General features: G+C 35.0%; 1 protein-coding gene across 1 annotated transcript in view; it reads left to right on the top strand.

Annotated features, from left to right (window-relative positions):
- LOC105259264 overlaps positions 1-19698 on the top strand; it is a 59822-nt gene that overhangs the window by 14131 nt on the left and 25993 nt on the right. Inside the window, exon 4 of the mRNA XM_025414843.1 lies at positions 17119-17205. The gene's annotated coding sequence lies outside the window, so the exon portion shown is untranslated. The remainder of the gene's footprint in view (positions 1-17118; positions 17206-19698) is intronic.

Genomic DNA, 19698 nt, shown 5'->3' with positions numbered 1-19698 from the left:
CGTATATTCACTTTTTGTATTCTTTCTTACCTGACTACCTCATAATAGGAGTATAAAACAAGTCGTAATACATATTCATATATTTAATAGCATATTTATACCGTTTATCTTTCATTTTAAAATTTAAATAAAAAAATTAAAATTAAAATTGTATACCGCTTATCATTTTATAAATACATTTTATAAATACATTACTACAAATCATGCGACATAGATAGACTTTTTCTGATTATTAAGTCGCGTATGAATTCTTTTTTATTCTTGGTTTTTTCTTTCGCAGCATATTGATCGCGAGTTGTAAAATGGTACATCTAGAATCGAGTAACAGATCACTGTCCGAATTAAGGTATTAAGTTTAAGTATCCGATTGATGCCGCTCATAAACGCGCTGTCTTCCTTGTGCTGGATCCTCATCATGTGATCTTCGTGACTGACGATTTGCATCATGTAAGAACTTGACAGCTGCGTTCAGCAGAAGAAGCTACTTTGCAACTGTTGTAAAATTTGTGAGCCTGATTGATGTATGCTCTTAATTTTGACTGAATCTAAGAGCATATACCAATCAGACTCACGAATTTTACATCAGTTGCAAAACAGCTGTTTCTGCTGAGAGCAACCATTGTCGTACCGCACGAGGAAAAGCCGTGAAGATGGTTGCTGGATTAATGTCACTTGAACGTGGGTGGCCCAGTGAGTGCCAAGAAGTGGTGAAAGGTTAGCCGTTGATAGATGAACACGATCGGAGGTTTCTCAATTTATTTATGATCACATAAATAATGACGATCATAAATAAAGGGACCATAACCCCTTGAAAATTCCCTGAAAGTATTTTACGCCGATCCTATAAATTGTAGAATCAAACTCTGTTATTGTAAAATAAGCAGAAATCGAGAATTATACAATTAAAGAAAGTATCTCGTTTGATTCGGCAGGACCGACGAAACGTACATGTATTTAAATATGTATTGTAATATTTAATTTGCATAACCTTATTAGAAAACTATTTAGTATCATAAAATTTTTGACAATGAGATTAATCGTCTTAATTAAAGGTTGATTTTTTGTCTCATAAATTTCAGTTTTTATATTGAATTTAATATTCGCCCAATAGTATCATTGGGGAATTATATTAGGCTACATAAATATATATTTCTATTAATTTGCTGTTTGATTAAAAGTTTTTAAAGTAAGAAAAGAGATGTAAACATTGATGAAATATTTACTCTCATATTGCCCTCTTTCTCTCTCTTTCTCTTCTCTCTTTGTTCCGAAAATATTTCCCGGCGCTCTCGCGCCGTTATATCTAAATCAGGCCGTAGTCGTTGCGTGAAAAAACAGCGAGCTTCGCATACGCACCCGCGCCATTAGACGCGGCGCATTACGTTTTGTTCTGCGTTTAATTTTGGCAGTTTTCGCCGCGCCCTCGCGCGCTAACAAGCGTCGCAGGCGCCGCAGCGGCGGCGCGTAATTAACAACACTAATTTTAATTGCTATGCAACAAAGAGCGGATGAGAGCGGATTCCCACGAGACTCCTATGAGCGCTCCGTTGATGAACGATAATTTCGCCAGATTCTCTTTTGTCCTTTCCTCTCTCTTCCTCCCTCCCTTCCTCCCTCTCTTTCTCTCTCTTTCTGTCTCTCTCTTCCATTCTCTTCCTTTCCATTCATTTTTGCCACTCGGCAGTTATTCGATTCGGTTCCTCGCGGCAGGAAAAAAGCGTCCTTTTTCATTGAAAGACGCAATTTAATTTTCGTGCACGCACGGTTTGCGGGAGAGGCGGGGTTCGTTCGCGGAATAAGCTTGCAATTCGGCTGTTGCAGTTTCTCGCATGAGAAAACACGGCGCAGAGACACGCTGCGTAGCTTCCCCGATTCGTGCCCGAGCAACAAGCATTCGCGTCTAATTGGCGGATAAAATATGCGAAAATTAAACTCCATTGCTTCGTGTGTGTCATGTAAATAACGAGAAGTAAAACGTTTGCTCGGTAAAGAAATTGTGATTCGGAATTATTTATCGTCAATATGTCTAAAGATACGCGCGAATAGGCTTCGCGAAATAAAAAAATTCCGAAAATGCTAGCGATTGGATCGTCAACGTCGATGAAACGGGAAAAACACGGCCCGCGATGGAAAGCGGTATACGCATGGCCCGGATAATCACATTGGACACTGATCGGTGGCCAGACAGGTGAGCCAGCGATGAAAATCCCATCAGGGCGGTAGTCATGAATAAAAAATTTGTATGGTCTATCAGGGCATCTGGTTGACCAGACACCCCGCATTAAGGCTGATATCCAGAAACACTCTGCGAGATTGTTATACCACCCCCCGGCCCACCCCTCGCGTCGCTCTAACACCCTCGGAAATTCGATGGTCCGGGTAAACTACCCCTTATTGCCACGCTGATCGACTCTGACGAGAGGGGTAATCGAGCCCGTTTCTCGCTCGTCATTTTTTTCTTTTGCTGGGACAAAACTAATAAAACGATCGATTGCGCGCGTCATACGATCCGTTTATGTAATACACAAATTCGGTTTCGAATATATATATATTTTTTAAATAGCAATTTACTGTTTATATCAAATGCAAATCCTATGAAAATGATAACGCGTACAAAGCTTTCAGGGGACAATATATAATGAGCTTAATTCCGGATTTGATTATCTTCTTCTTTGCAGACGCGTGTTTAACAGATACAAATGACGTGCCAAACGAATATAATCGTATTAAGTCGTCGTGTGACTAAAGTTTTCCCCCACTATTCCTCTCTATCCTCCAATTCCATCTCTTTTTTATCCGTCGGATTTTAATCTCGTAATGTCAAAGCTGTGCTTGGATACTGGGAATCATTAGTCAAACTGTCATACTGATATTAATAGTCCACAAGTATCGAAGTATGCACTCTATGGAAATGCATTTCATTTATTTCCCAGCCGGTGGAGTGACATTGTTGAATGACTTCGGCCTCTTTTTCCCGATTTTTCTCCCAGACCGACATCTCGGTAGCCGTCTTACGCTATGCTTTCGCGTCTCGAGAACTCGACGGTGAATTTGCACCTTTTCGCGATACCAGATCACTCTACAAGCCATTATGGCGGAAGCAATATTACGCAGATTGAAATAGCGTTCGGCTATGAATATCGTGTTATTACATATAAAATTACGAAAAACTATATAAATAAACTATTAATAAATATCCAATAATTAAATATTTAATTATTAAATATTTAATATGTAATTATTGTCATACAGTTTTGTTTTTAAATATTAAAATATCATTAATTAAAATGATTTATAGATTTTTCATATCAGCGAGATAATTTCGATAGGTTTCGAATAAATCAGATGAAAATATTATTTACATTTTGATATTTTTACGCGATATTTATTTCTATTTTCTCTTTCATATATATTTTTTTTAGCAATATTATACGATATATAATATTATATATTATAATATTACACGAATGTAAAATAAAACTGGTGAGCTATCACATCGTAATAAAATCGTTTATTCATTATGTATTTTCATTATTTAGATATATTATTTGAGACGTAAAGGACCGTGAATACGATTCATTATTGGAAAATGCAGCGATAAACGCAATGACTCATAATTCGGTTGACATGTTCCAAGTAATCTAAGGAACATACATTACGATCCCAGTATTAAAAATAACTCGGCCGTTATTCTATCATCGTGACCACAGGCACTTTCTGCTGCCACTTGATAAAATCTTATCTCATTATTTCACCTATAGTTACGTCGCGCCGCTTGCTACCAGGATCTGACTGTACAAAAAGAATACACCGCTGTCGAGATAAGGTCTAGCCGCAGCTGCAAAATCGAAGTTCGAAATCACGCTACTGGAATTCACGGCGAAACAGGCCGATAAAATTGAACAGGTTTCAGTGCGTCCTTGAAATTAATCACATTCCGGAGCGAGTGCTCATCACAGAGGATGAGATTAAATCGAAGAAAATGCATGGTAATATGTGTATAAAGATAAAGAAATCAATAAAAATAATTTCGATAAACACAGTAATAACGGGTAGTAAAACAAAGCTTTGACAATGTTATTATCGCGAAGGGAATAGCCATCCGATAAAAAGCTTGGCGACTGTGCATCGTCGATTATGCTGTTTGCAAATCGCGCGAGCATCGAGCCGACTTCCCGTACCGCGGCATCCGTCAGGGACACACCGGCTGTTGTACGCGGAATAATTAGCAGCATCGTGCAAGGTGTATAGGGGATCTAACAAGGTTAGCTAGTCTGTTGGCTAGCGCGTGGGGGCCTTACGCGCGAGAAGGCGCCCCTGCAAACCGCACCGTTGGCATCTCCAGGTAGGGGCCCAACGGTCGGATGACTCATCGGGGCCCGGACATAATGATGCTCGTGATGATGACGATATCATGACGGTGGCAATGACTGCGAGACCCCTATCGCGAAGTTACCCCCTCGACGCAACCTAATGCAACGCGCCCCACGTGTACGAACGAGTTCTTAGTCATCAAGTCATCCGGAACCGTGAGCTTCCATTTTTTTCATTTCCTTTTCTTCACCTTCCCGTCGCACCACCTGATTCGCACACGTGTAGAACAGGCGACTAGACCGATGTCTAGGTCAATGTACGGTGTGAATTCACTGCCGATCACGTGAGTCATCGCGCGCAGACCGGTGCAAACGACTTTACAGGAGAACGAGCCACATCCCTGGCTCGAAAGTGCCGAGCATCTAGGATACACGTCGCATTTGGCGGCTCGGTCTTCGTGGAATGCGAAATATTTTGGGTCGACGAACTTCGACATTTGTCTGCCGCCGACGCCGCCGGTGCATACGAATACGTTAACCCGGGCGACCGAGGGCGGGGATTAATTTTTATAGACTCGGAGATCGAGAAAAATATCGTCGCCACCCGGACCGGACGGACATTTGAATATTCCCACGAAGGGAGTTTCACAAAGAACATTAATGAAACTATAGGTTATATACTTAGATATATATATTTTTAACGATTAATAAAAAATGATTAATTATTTTTCAGCGAAATATCTTTTCTTTGCTAAGCAGAAATATTGTCTTTAACACTTAGATTTCAGAAAAATTATTGATAGCAACAACAAATACGATACGTATTACGAAAAATCCCGATACGTTATGTTTTTTTTTCTACAAATAAAATAAAAAAATATTTTTTTTTATTTTATTTGTAGAAAAAAAAACATAACGTATCGGGAATTTTAAAACGGTATAGAAACTGTTTCATTACTGTTCGACTTTAATATTAAAACATCAATGCGGGCTGAAGAAACATCAGAAAAATTTATTCGAGCGTTGATTGGCTCCATTGTTAATTCATGGGTGAAAAACAACCGTAACATTCGGAAAACACCTCGGCGCGGCAGAACAAGAATCGTTTTTCAGATTGCAATAACAGAACGTTTTTGCTCGTACTTCGCCAACAATGCGTTCGACCGTGCCAGCCACTTGAACGGCATAGCTGCGGGGCAATGATACATGTGCAAGTGGAACACCGCTGCTAATTGGTTAATCGTGTCCATCAGTGCGTCCCGGAGAAAATAGGGAGACCGCGGAAAGCCGAAGGCGCTCGCGTGAATGTCGAGAATAATTTTTTGCGCGTTAGTTAGAATGCACCAGAATAAGTAGTAAACTAACCGAAAGTACTATTCCGCGAAGTCGGTTCGCTACCATCATCTGGGCAATGAGAACATAAATGAATAACATCGTGTGTGCCAAGTATAAAAAGTGCATGTATGAATGTGATTTGAAGATTGACAACTAATCGATCAGCTTATCTAATTTTTCTGTCTGCTTTCTATTTTTTTTCTTTTAATTTTTATCTCAATATTATTTTTTTAAATTTGTTGCTTACATTTGTCAATTATTTGCTATACACAATATATTATTATTATTGCATATTATTTGCTATAAACAAAGTTTACAAGAAATAATTCTTTTTATATAAATATCAAATAAAAATTAAAGTTACGATATTATTGAGATAAAAATTAATCGTACGGATTATATAAATATTTAATAGATAATTATTTGCACACTATGGTAGATTAAATGGGAAAGTTTTCCTTTTTTTTCTCTGTCTTACATCATAGGATTCTCCTCTTTCCTCGTTCATCGCACTCTTCGCTCTTTTTTCCCACTTCCAATCATTTCTTACCATATTCTCTCTTGAAGACCAGTAGTCGCTGATTCGTTTAGGCACACTCTCGAGCCTCGAGAATAAAGAGACGGAAGGAGGGAAGATGAAGAGAGGGGTAGAGGAGAATTGCACAATCGAACATTGCCTTCTACGAGCGGACGATGGTTCCTGAACGTGACGCATAACTCATGCGGCTGGAACCAGAAGCAGGTCACACCATTTCACCAATGATTTGCGCTCGAATAAAATCATATTATAGGACGCTGCCGCGTACGTTCACAAGAATGCATAACTCGCGGCACGATAAGACAATCACGAATAACTGCATCGTGCAATCGGATTAGCGTTATCTATAAAACACGTAATTCTTGCCATATTGATTTTGCATCTGAGAAAATTTATATATGTATTAGAAATTTAAATTTATTTCGACAAGAAAAGAAAATTTTTTATTTAAAATAAAAGAACAAATTTTTTGAGATGGAAATAAAGATATTTGTCGCTCTCGAGGAAATTATGTCAAATCGAGACATAACATTACGATTGAAATATAAGAGTGGATGAATCATACATATTTTTAGATATGAAATCTTAGATATAAATCCAAGCGCGACATTTATACACTGTAGGCAATAACATGTCGCTATTTACACTAGTACAGCTCATAATATTTCACGCACGAGATATAATTAGCGTAATCAAAATCATTTATCTCTTACTCTTTTTTATTGCTCTTTTTTTTTAAGAAATAGCAAGATTGATTTCACAAACTTCTGATTTCTCGATACAACTTTTTAACAATTCAATTTTATTCTGATAAAGTAGTAAGAAAACCCTCTGCCTCGAGAACCTTGTTTACGATTTGCGATAAGGTTTTCGTTCGTCAGTGTCCCGAATTTCCCTCACGGCAAGCGCGTTTTTTCGATCGAACAGGTCCCTGAAACAGCGAGATAACGAGTGCATAGCCCTGCAGGCGAATGATGCAACATCGTGTGTATGTATTTGCGGATTCCACGGGGATAAAAAAAAATCCGAGCACCTCTCTAATTATTTATCATCGTATTCGAGAGAAAAAAAATAGAAATTAGCGAACCAGCTTGTTTCCTCTCGACTAATACTTTCATCTAAAGAGGATTTTGGCCAGCCGAATTCCGGTTTGGATTAACGAGAGAACTCTACGGGGTCTTCTTTATTTCCCTTTGGTCAAAAATATGTTTTTCCAAGCTGGTGGTAAAGCTCGTGCGGGACAGAGCGTGTTTAATCGTGTTTCAGGAAATTTAAATTCATCGAAGCGGAATCTGTTTTAATCTATATTTAAAAACAATTAACACACACACACACACATATATATATATATATATATATATATATATATATATATATGTATTCAATAATAAACATTTTCTTTCTTATTTTCACATAAAGTTCTTACATAAACTCTTAATAAATGTCATTACATCTATCGACAACGATACTTTTTTCGGGTAGCAAGCGTGAAGCTACGCCCGTCTTCGTGACGAGAAATACAGTAACGTAAATGGATGACGTTAAAAAGAGTCCAAGAGTATAAATTTGTAAATCGTTGTGTCATTGACTCGTTGCCAGAATGCGCAAGCATGAAGAGATAATGAGACGGAGTAAAAAGGAAGAAAGGGACGATCGACATGACATCACTCATCCATAATTTTGCGATTCAGAACGACTTCCTTCTTACGAATTCGGTGGATAACTTCCGTGAACTGTCACTGCAATCATAAAAAATGATAAATGCGTACAATCTTTTCCTACACAATATTCGTCTTTCTATTTAAATCAGATTTTTTTTTGTAATATAAATGATCATAATCTTACTTATTGACTGTATAATAAATGAGAATTGTATTTCAATGAAAAATATGATTATATAATTTAAAAAAGCTTATTTTAATCTCTTCTTATCTTCACAATTCATTAAAAACTGAAAATTTTTGAAAAGAGATATCGAAAGAACAAGTCAACGAATGCAAAAAATTGAAAAATAGACAAAGTCTATGCCGAATCATGAAAAATAAAATAACTTTGGATTTAGATTTGACTTAAGATTTAAAAAAGTTTATCTTCTTAAAAGCGATTAATCAATATGTTTATAAAAATTTTTGGGAAGACATCGAAGAAAAGAAATTGAACAAAAAAATCGAATGGCAGGTAGACACACGCAGACGTCATAAGGTGAAGCTATACCGGATTGTGGTAAAAGATGGATAAGAGCTATAGTGGATAAGAAAGATGGTGGAAGGGAAAGATTGGGATAAAAAGCAAGGATCGACGTAGCCTCACTAACCCATAATTTCCGAAAGGGCTCCCTCCAGGCCCTCGGGCCTGAACAGAGAACCGGTAAATGATTCCTCGGAATCGCGAAAGCGAGTTTGTATACCTGGTCTGGTCCTCCGTGCATCCCGAGGTCAAGGAACGTCTCTTATTGACCGTCTCTATTGGGCCGGCCGCGAAAAGGAGATCGTGAGGCTTTCCGCATATTGCGGTTGCACAGCGCGAACTTATTGTTAAAATAATTCATCGTTACTTTTTGGCTTCCCGTAATAATCTCGCGTAACGCCCACCGATTATACGCGCGTTGACCATCGCCGCCGGCGATTTCCCATACGGCAACACCATAGGGCTCCTCTCTGCTCGCTCCCCCGCGCCGCATTCACCCTCCCACTCATGGTTCGTCTATCAGTTTCTCTTTCTTCCACTGACTAAGCATTGCTCTCTCGCGTTTATTAAAATGCATCGTGTACGAGACGCACCGGAGCATCCCCATTCGTGGCTCCCATAACAAAATTACTGGGATTAGGGCCTCTCTCTCCCACGCTAACCACCGTTCTAGCTTGTGCCCTAATTCCATCTTCATGACGATCCACAGAAAACGCACGCGTTTCGCCGTTCTTTTGCTCGCGCATCGCACCGCAATCCAAGGTTGTTGTCCAAGCCCTTCCATCATTTTTTTTTTTCGTGAACCGTGTCGTTTAGAAGGTTGAAATGCGATCTAATAGCATAATTTCTAGTTCCTTGTACTGATTTATTTCTACTCGCATTGGAGTCGAGTGTCTAAGCATTTATGAGAATTTTAATCTGTCCGCATGGAGCTTCCAACGATTCTCTTCCTTCTGTCTTTATATTGAATTCCCCGAGACTTTCTTATAGACCAAAAGGGTTTTATAGCCAATAAAAAAACCAGTTATGCCAGCGTGTTTCTACGGTGTATATCGTTTCCATTTCATCAGATCTATCGATGTTATTCCGATATACTGAATGTATCTGTTGCTCGCTATACCCTATAATTACGTGGCTCGAATAACGCGTTTAATGCTAATGTAATTTCGTTCCAGTAAACGATCGTTCTGTATTCCTTTGTTCTTTTATTGTTCGATTATTCGCATTTTAAAACATTGGATGCGTATCGTGCGAGCCGACTAAAAAAGAATAATACATTTTTCGTCAAGATATAACTCAATATTATTTTACAAAGCGGGTATATAATATTTATATATTTTTTATAATTTTATATTTTTTATATTTAATCGGATGAAAATAAAAGTAAACCAAATTTAAAGAAAAAGAGAGAGAGAGAGAGAGAGAGAGAGAGAGAGAGAGAGAGAGAGAGAAACTATGTTAGCGTTTGCATTGTTTTTGTAATGGACCGTCAATGCTAATAATATTATCGACATGCTTTTAATATTTAGTGCACCTTACTTGCATTTCGCATTACTAGAAAATCATTAGTCATAATTTTTATTTTGATCACAGGTAATAGTATACACACCTGTGGATCACGAAGCACTTCTTCAGGCCTCAAATAGAATACAATAGATTTGGCACTACTGCCAATTCCTTCCTTTTCTAAAAATACTTTTCCACGCGGAAACATCACCTGTCGATTTATTCCGTCTTATGTTTGCGAGCGAACTTGAATCAACCGAGCGGAATTTTTCCGATGCGCAGTAGAGTCTCATCGATAGCAGGATTCACCGTATGAGTCTTGAAAGTCTCAGAAAACCTTTCCCGATTCCAGGAAGCACGCACTTCTCGCGAGAAGAAACGAGAAAGGAGAAGCTTTTTGTCCTTCTCACAGAAGATGCCATAAAGATAGAGACCCTGTCGAGCGGGACCAGTTTTCGAGTCTTTAGCCTTCCTTCTCTTCTCTCGTTTATTACGTGACGCGCGAATCTTTTCAGAAATCCCAACGAAAACGGACAAGAAACGACAACCAAAGGAGAGAGAGAGAGAGAGAGAGAGAGAGAGAGAGAGAGAGAGAGAGAGAGAGAATAAGGAGGCATAGAAAGGAAGAACGAGAATAAAATAGTGCCAGATGTGACATCGTTGCACGCAAAGAAATCCTCAAAATAAACTCTTGCAAATCTTTCGTCAAATAAAACCAGTGATCTATTATAGTAATAACGCAGAATAGAGTGCATTATCTGTGGTGAAGAGTGCATTTAAAAGGAAACTAACTTCTTTTGGGGACTGATTAGGTCAAACTGACAATATGAGATAAAGAAGTATGAAAGTATCAGATAAAATAAAGGAAAGTATTAAATACGAGAAGAAAGAAAACAACAAAATTCGTCTAAGTTCAAATTCACTCCTTTAGAATCAACAAATCCGAAACTATGCAATTTCGATGAATATCCCATTATGTTTTGCTTCAGTTCACACGATGTTTTTTTCATAAGCTATTAGTATCCTACTGCGCTAGCACCTAGTAAAATTTTAAATATTTTAACTTGATAGTAATATGTTCGTTAAAGGAAGAAAAAACGTATTTATTTAGTAGTATTTTAAAATACACAATGCTTTTTAAATGTTAACAAACTAATATAATAGCAGCTAGTGAAAAGCATTGTGTGAATGAACGTAGCTTTACACATTTCTTTTTGAACAAACAGTCTTTGGAAAAAAATAAAATATCTTTTCCTACAAACTAATCCTTTCTGAAAGAAAAAAAGGACCTTTAACAGTATGGTAAAACATTTGGGATTTCGAAACTAGCCAGTTGACAAATGTATTTTAGAAGTAAACAACTGTTATTTATTTTTAAAAACGGCGCAAATTATGATTCTTTAAAATAATAAATTCACATAGAGCAGCAATAAAATTATAATATGTTATAAGCTTTAACATATGATCAAATGGTTCTACATTTTCCGGACAAATTTTTGACATATTGCGTTTCATAAATTTCATAAACAAATTTAATTATAAAATTATACGTGAAAGAGAGAAAGAGAGAAGGAAAGAGACAAAAATAATAATGAATAAAAATTACAGTACAAAATCTTTAATAATGTTCTCTTCAATTCTGAGGATAAATGGTAACTCCAAACGCGTTTTCACATTTTTTCTGATCGTATAACATTATCATACAACTCTATTTTTGTGAATTTAAAACAAATTTAATATATGAACAAATCGCTCGTGACGCTATGATGAAAGGGAAACCATTCAAGTCATAGAGGTAGACTTCTTTGATTCTTGTAAGTATAACAGGTATCTATCATAGCTCTTGAAAATAACTACACACCCTGGAAAAACGAGAACAATAGAGAAAAATATCTTTTGTTGTGTGAAATTGTGTCTCAGGTTTATTCGTAGAATCGCACAATATCACTTTTGTATTACTTCATCTAATAATAATATGCCTTTATTTTCGCAAAATTCCATGCCTTTTCGTTTAGTGCGTTTTATTTATGATTTCATGTAAAATATGTTAAGACAAAATTTTATCTTAAATTATGAGATTTAAAATTAGATATTTTTAATTGACGCGTTTTAAATATCGAAGAGAATATCTAACATTATATCCAAAATCCTGAAAATACGTATACATATATACATAAAAAATAATAATTTTTAAATTGGGCCCGGACGAATTCCGATACAAAGTATGATGAATATTTTTAATGCTTTCATTCCCAGGGGAAACATAAGAAATATTAAGGTTGATCTTAATGCTGCCTAAAAAGGTGAAAAAAGATTTTTGTTTTTATTGTTCGCGTATTTATTTCCCTACCTGCATATTTGTTCATTGTATGAATGCATTACTGACACTATTGTTATTATTATAGTTATGACATATTTCAAATATTTTTTGATAATGAGAATTAGTGAAATATAAATTTTAAAGATTGAAATTAGCACTTGGAAAATTAGTTTCTTCTATAAATATCATATTTGGAAGACTTTTCGCATTTAAATTTACGCGAAATGATCATAATATTAATATAGTTACTATAAAAATTTTGTATTTTTTTTTAAAAAAGAGATATTCTTTCTAAATTAAACGGATAAAAATGTAAAAATATATCAAAGAAACAAATTTTCGTAAATGCTACGTGTTAATGTCGTCGTGATACATTCCGCAAAATAGCTATTATAAGAAAAGTGTAAAATGCATTTTCGCAGATTATGAGTATATCTGAATCCGTAGTAGCCTTTGTGTTTCTGTGGCAGGATAGCATTAGGCTGGGTCTACAATAGGTAATTTAGGTCTTAAGCTTTAAGAAATTGACCAATCATAGTATGAAGAGAATACTCGACTGTGATTGGTCAATTTCTTAAGGCTTAGGGCTTAAATTATCTATTGTAGATCGGGACTTATGCGTATTATTTCCCAGTCTCTGGGAAGAGACCGGGCGGATTTCGTTTTCTCATCTTTCGCAGCACATGAAATATATCGAGGAGCATTTATAACCCGCTCCGAAGTCGGTCGTTGTTCGCACGTTATCGGGCAAAAATATCGGCCGCTCTACGCAATCCTCGCATCCTGCATGAAAAATCGCCTTCCTGGCGCATTTCCTGGAGCATTTCCTCTCGAAACCGACATCGGTCTCGTCATTCCGTGTGAAATTAACGAGATCGCGCGCCGCACGAAAATGCAAGTCGGCAGATTCGGTCGCGATTAGAAGCGCCTTATTACTGAATTATGCGGTGGACGACTTCCGGCCAACGAACATCTCTTAATTACGCTGCGTGCAAGTTAAAACGTCTGTGGCGTAGATCCGTATTTTCTGAGAAAAATAATTTCTTGTCAGAAGCCTCGCCACGAAATCGTATGAAATTTCTACGAACGGATGGTTTAGCTTTCAATTTAAGAGAACAAAGGGAAACGAAAAGGGAATTAAAAAGTGTCAAGTGAGAGAACAAAGCAAATTGCAAGTAAATTCTATTTTAATAAAAGAGTGAATGAATTTATTATATTTATTTAGTATTAAAATTCAAACTCATACACAATCAAATACTTTAGTGTATTTTTAAAGAATATATAATTTAAAAAAAAATGCATGTAAAATTTCGAGTCTAGATGACAAAAAATGAAAATTTATTTTTAATCATGATAATATTCCAGAGCTATAAATAAATTCTTCTATATATTTCAAAATGTTTATTTTAGTTCATTTATTTGCGATTCACGAGACTTCCTTGGCATTTGAGATGCTCGCCATAAGAATCGATGTATATACTGTTTAGCATTTATGAAAAATGAAAGTATAATCCAATTGTCACACTCTTATTAGCATTAACATTTCCAAAAGTTAATAAAAGCCTTAAAAATGCATGTAACTAAATATATGTAAATATATATTTTATATATTTTTTGCAATTTTTATCATTTTTATGGCATCAAAAATTTATTTAGACACAAAAATCTATGTTAAAAAATTGAAATTTTCGTTATTATTTTGCATGTATGTTGACATTTCTCGAACAACCGTGATTGATTTTTATAGATAGGATTTATAGGATATAAATCGAGAATGTCAATATGGTTGAACTCTAACAAAGCTTTATTTTCCTGCGATTTTAAATGCGTATGTGTATATGTATGGGAGAGAGAAGAAGTCCTATATTGTCTTAATAGATGTTTGTAAATAATGTTTAATTGTACTTTTCGTGAAATTTCCTTTGTTTCCATTTTTTAAGCTATTTAGATCTCAGCACAATATCAGCATAATACTTAATTTTGTAATTAAAGTTGAATTTTTTATATTTAGTTTATGTTTACTTCGCCTAGTAATCAAAAGTACTAATTATTTGATCATTTTATTTAAAACAAAACTTTCAATGGTCGTTATGATATGGAAATTAATTTTTTCTAATAACAGTATAGCTCTGTCATTTATTTCGTCTTGTTCTCAATCGCATAATAAGTCCAATCTAGCATATTCATAAGAGATTACATGATGCAAAGATAAGTGTGCAGTGATGTCAGTAGTGTCTTTGTTAGTTCATTTCTTCGAATGAGTCATCGAATTTGTTTCCTCCCAATGTGCTTGTCGACGATTGGTTTTAAATTTTTAATGGTCAATGCGAAAAACATCCCTTCTTTTTAAGAAATCTCAGATCTCGACCGGCTGCTGGGTCGAACCAAACCTGTTCCTTCGCATCCCGTTTATGATTCATCTCGCTTCTGAGTAACCTGCTTGATATTTCACTGAAAGTCTGTCACGACATACCTTTCGCTTTTGATGAGTCAATGATTACGGATATCTTGTAAATAGTTATCTCTTTTCTATACATAACTATTGTTTTTGTTGCATTACATTCGGACGATCAAATCGATCATGCAGATAATATTAATAAGTCAAAATCGATCGATGCGTTTTACATGTGTATCATATATATATCTCACATTGTATTTCTTATCTATCGCGATGTTTTGTGAAATACAAAGACATATTTAGAGCGAAATAGATTCATGTTATCTTATCCACAGTTTCTGATTTGTATACTTTTATCATTGGAAATGTGTTTTAAGTCTACCGGATGATTAGAATCATTTTATTAAGTTGCATTTTAGTAAGTTGCAAATGTTAATGAATAAATGTTAATTGAATAAAATATGTATTTCTTTACCTTAATAAGATTACTGTGCAATATGATTAATATAAACTTTTCTTCTTCATCTTCTAATTTAATGTTTTTTTAATATAAGAAATGCAAACTCTTTTTAATTTTTATCAGGAACTATAGAACTATGAAAAGTGCTATCAAAATTCTTAGTTTTTTTTTTTAAATTTCGTATATTGTCGTGCCAGCTTTATAGACACCTTGAACTTTTAATTCTAAAGTTATTATTATTTATTATTATAAATTATAAAATTAAAAGTAACACTAAAATACACATATATTAATTGTGTATGTATACAATTAGCATTCGTGTTCCATTTTAGTGTTATTTTTAATTTTATAACATAATAATAATTATAACAATAATAGCTCTGTAAACAATGCAGTTATAGAGCAATACGCAGTTAAAGTCCTCTGTGATTTATAATTAATATCGTCCCTCAACTCGAACATCTTGTGTCTTCTCTCTAGAGAACCCTAGATGCTAAACAAAAGAATAAAGATGACAATAAATCAACTGGAAAGGAATGGCAACATGGGAATAGCCAGATCTATATTTGGGGGGAGGGGGGATGGGCTAAAAAATATTTCTGTACTTTGGTGACTATCATTTATTTTTTTAATTATTCGTTTTGTAAATTTTTAAATATTACAAAATTTTTTAATACATCACGAAACAACAAATCTAACATTAAATATTTAACTTTTTAATAAGCACAAAACAACAAATTAAATAGTTAAATATTAAGATCTAACTTAGAATTTTTTTAGAAAAACAAGCATCTCTTTAGACAAAGAAATTATTACACAATGCTTTATTTCTTAAATTTGATATAAACAAAGAAAATTAATTAACAAAATTATTTAAATTATTATTTAAATTATTTACAATTTTAATTAACAAAACTCTTTTTTTGAGACTTTCAGTCATTGACTTGAAGGCTCGAATGAATGCCACTGAAGTAGCAGGTAGGAATAAGAATATAAAATAAGAAAAGAATACAAAAAGATATTTTATAGAATTCGACAAAAGAAGAGACTTTACTTGGATATGAACTACCCCTAGTAGATTTATTGCCTAGTATCTGCCAATAAGGCAGATGGAAAAGTATGGCTTATGATCATCTTAGTATGGCCAATAAGGAAAAGAGCAAAGTATCTTTGTCACGCCCATCTCTATCCTAGGAAAGACATTTGTTGATGGAAGAAATCTTGGTAGAGATTTGTTGATCTTACCTTTTCGTCCCCTCTTCTGTTTCGCCCTTTAAAAGAACATCCGACGAAACGCACGTTTTTATTTTAATAATTATATTCAACATGAATACATTAGTGTCCATTGCCTGTATTTATTGTTAGAGAGAAACTTAGTGACATTTGGAAACATTATTACCCGTTATATTTAAGTGAGTATCTGCTAATTGTGTTAGTAAATAGCTTAATCTCAGATTTAAATTTAATCTTAAATTTATCGGAAATCGATGAAAGTGAAGCGTGGTAGATTATTTTAATTTAATCGATATTGAACATTTTTGTGTAAAACAAAGTGCAAAAATAGAAACAGAAAGTAAATAAAGAAGTGTGTGTGTATGTAAGAAAAAGCGATATATACAGAGAGAGAGAAAGAGAGAGAGAGAGAGAGAGAGAGAGAGAGAGAGAGAGAGAGAGAAGGAGAAACAAATAAAAAGAAAAAAATTACAAAAGACAAAAAAATATAATTTATCCTGTTCCTTCAAAAAGTGAAACTGTAAAAAAAGAAACACGATACACATATAAAAATTAATACGTGAATAGAAACCACAGCTTGATCCGGTTTACGATAACACGTACCGTTTGCAATGTTATTTCTAAGAATTGCATCATTATAACGAATCATCATAAGCGAAAGGCCAATTAATAAAAAATTATTTGTGATTAGTATGTACGATGGAATAATAATGAAAAAGAAATATATACAGGAAAATCTCTCGCATGCTTCTCTTTCATAAAAATTACAATATTCGATATTTTGAAAACACAGCTTTGTCTAACACATATTTTAATTTTGTGTTTCAGGACTACGTTTTCAATCGCAATAAAACGTTCTTTGGAGCTATAGTAAAACCAGTCGTCGCCTTATCGCCGTCGGAGGAAAAAAAGCAGGTAAAATTAGAAAAAAATACTATATGCGCATATATCAGAAAATTTCTTTATAGAGAGCATTTTTTTCAAAAAAAATATTCTACGTCACGATTTACTGTCATCGATTTTATCATCAAATAGTTGTGACATTTCTTCAAGAAGCATGTAATAATGAAATTATTTAGTACATTTCATATTATTACGAAAGAAAGGAATAAAAAATTTTTTTGCTAATGATACGCGGGGTAAATGTAATAATTAATAATGTATTTTGTTATGTGTCGATAATGTAAGAGAAAGCTGTAATATTTACGTTATATCGTTTTATAATTAATCAATAATGATACGGCCTCTTGTCATGACTAAATTGCAATCGTCTTTATTACATCTTAATGATAGCTGACGGTAAATACTTATCCTCAAGTGCAACGTAGGACGTGTCTGCGTATTACATGCTTACCCGTGAACCTCCGTGAATACTCGGTCAATTATTGATTGTTGTGTGCGCAATTGGACATTTTTGCTCGTGAATATTTTATCGGTCGCGCATCGTTCTTTATTGTCGCAGCGTTTAACGTTACGAACGTATTTGTCAATAACAGGTTGTAAGACACGTAAATCAAGCTCAGCCGTCGTGCGTAAAATTGAAACAGCATCAGCATCAGGGGAAAAACCAAAATTGCCCCGAAACGTTTATTAAACTCGTCCCATCGTATGTATAAAAACGTAGCCGGGCGATCGAACCGCGATAAAAACGGATTTTGCGCAGAGACCTCGTCCGCGATCGTAACTACGTTCGATATTTATCGTGACGGTTCACGGCTCCGCCGTCTCTTAAAAAACCGCAAGAACGCGGCAGACAAGAAACCTTGCGGCTAAAGAGCGACGATTTCGTTACCACATCCGCAAACACCCTCGCGAAGTTCCGGCCTCGCGATCCATCATTCGTATCCGACTATCATTCGCGTTTGATAGTCGCATATATAATATGTATATGCGTATATAAGAAAGGCATTTCCTAAACATCAATTTTTATTCATTATTTTTATTATTTATTTCAATTTTACTATGATTTTTCACTCACGAGATCATTTATCTTTACTATTTTGTTCTCCAATATTGGATGGAACTTTCCCTATTTATGGCTAAATCAAATGGTATCGTGTGCTCTTATTCTTCAAAGCTACTTTTCGCTGTTTCTGCTGACCTTAAAAGTGATAATTGTACGTCGAAGCGTGACAGGTAGAAATAACGTGTAATTTTTTTCGTACACTTTGGTCATTTCTCGAGAAACTAATTCGCCGCGACTTCCTCCCTTGACACTGGGATTCACTTATCGTGGAAATCACCGTAATGAACGCATCAATGTGTCTCGAGGGTTTCGTGACTAACGTTACGAAACGTTCTCGGAAGCAAGTTCTTTCACTCCAGGCAGTTAGCACGTAGGCGACGGCTTAAAATTGCAAAATTGCAGATATTAGTCGTACTTTTGCAGCTGCACGATGAATCCGTACGTACGTACACGCATGTATCCGCGTTTGCTGTACTTGCAATGAGAATTATGCATTGAGTTGTTTTGAGATGTTTACCTCGCAGTCCTTCTCACTTATGTCATTTATCTTGTAGTCCTTCTATTTATTTATCTATCTCTCAAAACGTTTATCAACGATAAGACAGAGAGTATTATTTGTCTTGTATAGTATAACTGCGTTTGGTCGAAAGGCTCTGGATTCTACGTATTTTATTAATCTATATTTTAGTATATAATCTTCACGAGAAGTTAATCTCACATGTTCTTCTTTAAATATAATTAATCTTGAATAATATTATATTTAAAACGCAAACGGATGTCGAGAATGACTACGAAAGAGATGCGTGCCCACGATTTTCCGGCTCTATTATTTTCAGCTTCCTATTTTTTTTTACCCGTTATCATCAGCCACGTGGATGAAATGAGGCCATATAGTGAAACATGTCCGTGAGATACATATATTCGTGGCTGTTCAAACATCTATTATTTACAGAAGAGTGCGCGCGAAATCTGGCTCGATAAAACTGAAAGGTGAACGCACTAATGACTCGATTAAAATGATAAGACATGCAATTCGTAATATCAATCTGATAAGTTGAGTCATCTTTCGAATTTGATTCTTTTTCTGTTGTTTCTCGCGGTAACTCACTTTAAAATATATAAAGTAAAATAATAAATATATAAAATAAAATAATAAATATATAAATAATAAATATATAAAATAAAATAATACAATATATAAATATATAAAAGAGATGAGAAAAACGTAAACAATTTTTATTTACAAAGTTAATTTGTTGCGATACAAAAAGTATAAGACAATAAAATAGCAATTTTTCCTTTGTACATAATTGCAGCTCCGTTCTTACTCCGGCCGCCTATTACGGAGAGCGTTTAATAACGCTACTCTCGCCGCGTTAACCTTGTAAGCGATGGCAACAGCGTGTCTGTAATACTACGAAGAGACATAAAACCCGTTCGAA

The sequence above is a fragment of the Camponotus floridanus genome, unplaced genomic scaffold, assembly GCF_003227725.1.
Source record: "Camponotus floridanus strain SB8 unplaced genomic scaffold, Cflo_v7.5 scaffold9, whole genome shotgun sequence".
NCBI classification, from domain to species: Eukaryota; Metazoa; Arthropoda; class Insecta; order Hymenoptera; family Formicidae; genus Camponotus; species Camponotus floridanus.
This window is presented reverse-complemented; position numbering and strand designations above follow the sequence as displayed.